The following is a 4,944-nucleotide window of genomic DNA, read 5'->3' on the forward strand; positions in this document are numbered from 1 at the left end:
TGATCTCCTGGTGTACAAAAAAACAACCCAAGGTCTCTCGGTCCTCGACTGAAGCTGAATACCGCGCCCTTGCTCTTCTTGCTGCTGAGACCATGTGGGTCACATATATTCTTCGCGAACTCCGCGCCACTCACACTGTTCCTGCTCTCTATTGTGACAACAAATCAACCATCTGTGTGGCCAAGAATTCCGTCCTACACACCAGAATGAAGCATGTTGATACCGATTGTCTCTTTGTTCGCGATGAAGTTCTGGCCGGCACCATGACTGTGCAGTATGTACCCACTGAAGAACAACCGGCTGATATTCTCACCAAGCCTCTCCCGAGCCGACAGCACGATTACCTCAGTTCCAAGCTTCCGTTCGCTTCCGCTCAGCTCAGCTTGAGGGGGGATGATAACAGATAGTATTAAATAAATAGTATAAAATAATATTAGTATTTACTGTGTAGTCCTATTAGGATTAGTACTCCTTAATCCTAGTCCTATTAGGATTAGTACTCCTTCCTATATCTCCTATATATATCTCCCATGTATTCCCTTAACACTTCAATACAATCAATATTCTTTCAATTATTGTCATGACTTATTTTATATATATCTTGTAATAAATTATTATCGTTACTAATTATTGCAATAAATAAAATGATACTTTAAAATTTAAAAATTAAATAAACACTTGATAGTTGAATCTAATGAAGTCTGTAAGTTAAATTGTTTCAACAACATGTACGTAATATGTCAATAAAATATTTTGCCAACTCTTAAAATTGGCATTACTGTTTTTGCAGATATATACAAATTAGAACTAATGTAATTATTAGGGATAACGCACAAGTAATCCCTCAATCTATGCTCGAAATCTCAGAGACATACTTATACTATACTAAGGTCCTATTACCCCCTGAACTTATTTTTTAAATAATTTTCTGCCCCTTTACGGCTTATGTGGCACTATCTTGTGGGTCCTATGATGATTGATTTTTTTTTCAAACTAGTGTCACATAGGCTAAAAAGGGTAGAAAACTACTTATAAAATAAGTTCAGGGGGTTAATGGGACCTTAGTATAGTATAAGTGTGTCTCTGGAATTTTGGGCATAGATTGAGGGGGTACTTGAGCATTATCCCTAATTATTATTACGAAGGAAGCTTATCAAAATGTAGAAATATTTTGTTAGCTTATCATTGAAGTAGAGAAACAAAAAGTAGCCATATTTTTTTCTATTATGAAGTGTACTTTTCAATCTAATGTATAATCTTTATACACACAAAAATGGGCTAACTTGTAAATGTTAATATGATAAATTTGGAATATATTATGTAGATCATTTAGTCTAATACTGTAGCAAATCAATATCTATTGACGGAATGAGAATATATGACATAGAATTAAATATTAGTAATCTAGTTTCTTTTCGTTTGTAATTGATGGGTGGAATAATTCAATTTTTCTTTTGAGTTGTGAGCATAGTCACAAGGGAGTAATATAGTATATACGCAGTAAAATTCATATAAAAGTATGAATAGCATCGACACTGAAATTAACTTTTAAACGAAAACGCCACTTATTTTAGTTTACATTCAAATCAAAGTAAATCAAGCCTAAGCAGTCACGACATCTTGTTGATATTGATTGAGGAGTTTGATGGAGTTTAGCTGACTGAATCTATAACATACATTCTTTTAATGAAGAGGATAAACACATCCAAGAGATGATGAGTTTGATCAGAACTCCATACTGATAACATGTTATGAAATGAATATTAATGTTAAAATAACAAAAAAAATATTGTACTAAAATTAAGAAAGTTAGACGAGAAAATAGAGTATAATATTTTTCTTTTCACTAACTCTTGTCTTATCTCTTTGTTACAAGAAAAAAATAATATATATATATATATATATATATATATATATATAGAGAGAGAGAGAGAGAGAGAGAGAGAGTGAGAGAGTGAAGTGGTAGGACGATTAAGGGTGAAAATGTAATTTCATTCTAATAAAACTGTATTAAGAAAGATAGTAAATAATTCTAGAAACATCTTTGTATATATGAAGTGAATAATGATTAAGGGTAAAATGTAATTTCACGCTAAAAAAATATATACCAAGAATGATAACAAGAAAATCAAATAGTTCTAGAAACATCTTTAGGTATTGTTATTACTATTAATTTATTTGTTATTACTTCACTTTTTTTTGTTAGTCATTGTAATATCTATTCATTACTCTATTTTACTATTACTTTAATTTAACTGTTAATATTTTTTCTATTCATTATGCTTATAAAAAATGTCTACTTTAATATAAAAATAAATTATGAATTAATTATTTTCATCTTTATTTTGACTCTAATATACTTGAAAATAAATAAGTGTAATAAAATTAATAATATACATTATATTGAATTTCTATTATATAGAAGAGTGCCGTGGTATGACGACCAAGGGTAAAAATGTAATTTCATTATAACAAAAATGTATTAAGAAAGATAGTAAATAATTCTAGAAACATCTTTCATATATATGAAGTGAATAATGATCAAGGGTAAAAATGTAATTTTACGCTAACAAAAATCTATCAAGAATGATAACAAGAAAGTCATATAGTTCTAGAAACATCTTTAGTTATTGTTATTACTATTAATTTATTTTGTTATTACTTCACTTGCTTTTGTGAGTCATTCTAATATATATTCATTACTCTATTTTACTATTACTTTAATTCAATTCTTAATATTTTTTCTATTCATTATGCTTATAAAAAATGCCTACTTTAATTTAAAAATACATTATGAATTAATTATTTTCATCTTTATTTTAACTCTAATTAATATACTTGAAAATAATAAGTGTGATAAAATTAATAATATATATTAGATTGAAATAAAGAAAAGATGTTAAAAATTATTTTACAAATAAAATGATTAAGATGATATATTTGTACTTAAGACGACCATGAATAAAAATATAATTTTATTTTAACAAAAATCTATCAAGAAAAATAGCAAGAACAATGAATAATTCTAGAAACATCTTTCTATATATGAAGCGAATGATGATCAAAAGGTTAAAATATAACGTCACCCGAATAAAAATCTATCAAGAATAATAACAAGAAAATTAAATAGTTCTAGAGATATTTTTAGTAATTACGATTATCATTAACTCATTTTGTTATTACTTCATTTTTAATGACTTATTGTGATATTTACTCATTACTCTATTTTACTATCATTTTAATTTAATTATTGATATTTTTTCTATTCATTATATTTACTACAAATATCAGCTTTATTATAAAAATTCATTATTTAAAAAATATGGTTAATTATATTTAATTTTATTTTTGCTCTAATTAATATACCTAAAAAGAAATAATTAAATGTAATAAATTAATAATATATATTTGAGTGAAATTAAAGAATAAATAAAATTAGTTGTGATATTAAAAAAATAATATTTTAAAAAATGTCACAAAGTAACTTTACAAATAAAATGAATAGGATGTTACATTTGCATTTAAAGTAAACTAAAAATGTTTACTAGATTATAAATGAGCAGTTCTTCATTAAAATATATAATCAAATTTTTACTTTTATTTGATTTCATACATATCAACCTAAAATGAAGAGTTAATACCACAGATGGTCACTCAACTATGTACTCTTCCATCAATAAGTCACTCAACTTTCAATTTTAATTCAAAAATCACTCAATTATGCACTTTTCTCTCAAAAAGTCAATTAACTTTGAATTTTAACTCAAAAGTCACTCAAATATTTACTCTTCTCTCAAAAAGTCACTCAATTTATTTAATTATTTTTAATTAAAATTTGTTGATATTAATTATTTATATGACAAATCATTTTTTAAAAAAAATACCATTTAATGACCCGTTTCACTTGATCCGACCCACTAAAAATATAATATTGACCCATTTTATGACTATTTCTCCTCCTCCTCTGCGTTTTTTTCTTTCTAAAAGAGGAAGAAGAAACATTATTTGAACAACATGCATTTCAAGGAATTGGTACTCTGTTCAGAAAAGGAACAAGATCCATGAGTGATTTAATTGTAGCTCATGTAATTGAATCTGTAAATGTTCAAGAACTGAAATTGTTCACAAAACTCATTAACAGGTCCAAAATCAGCTCAAATTTCGACATTTAGTTTGTTTTACCCAAAAATTCATTCTTTTTAAAAACACCATTGTTGAAGAAAACATCTCGGTTTTGAAACTCAACAATGGCTATGGATGCAATTCTACCATTTTTTACACGAACCATAATCAAGTGAATGCAAGTGAAGAACACATCTGGGGTTGCAAAAAACAGAGCAATTTCATTAACGAAGATGACAACAGTATTGAGTCAATTCAATTGAGTCATCGGGTTTTACGCCAATGATCTTGATCTCCAAAAATTCATTATCCGGGTTAATGGATTATGTTCCTATGAATTTAAGAAGATGTGCTTGTTATCCAATGTTATTTGGTCGAATCAGAAGAAATTTCAAGAATATAATATTGGAGAAATTCCAATGTTAATAAATTTACTAAAAGAGTAAGAAGAAGCATCAATGGAGAACCAGAAAAAAAAACAGAGGAGAAAGATTCATAAAAAATGGGTCAATTCTATATTTTTAGTGGGTCGAATCAAATAGAGCGGGTCATTAAATAATTTAAATGGTATTTTCATTTTTCAATATTGTAATTTGTTATATACATAATTATTATCAACAAATATTAATTAAAAAATAATTAAATAAATTGAGTGATTTTACGAGAGAAGAGTGGATAGTTGAGTGACTTTAGAGTCAAATTTCAAAGTTAAGTGACTTTCTGAGAGTACTGTGCATACTTGAGTGACTTTTGAGTTAAAATTGAAAGTTGAGTGACTTTCTGAGAGAAGAGTACATAGTTGAGTGACCATCTGTGGTATTA

The sequence above is a fragment of the Solanum pennellii genome, chromosome 10 (genome assembly GCF_001406875.1).
Source record: "Solanum pennellii chromosome 10, SPENNV200".
Lineage (NCBI taxonomy): Eukaryota > Viridiplantae > Streptophyta > Magnoliopsida > Solanales > Solanaceae > Solanum > Solanum pennellii.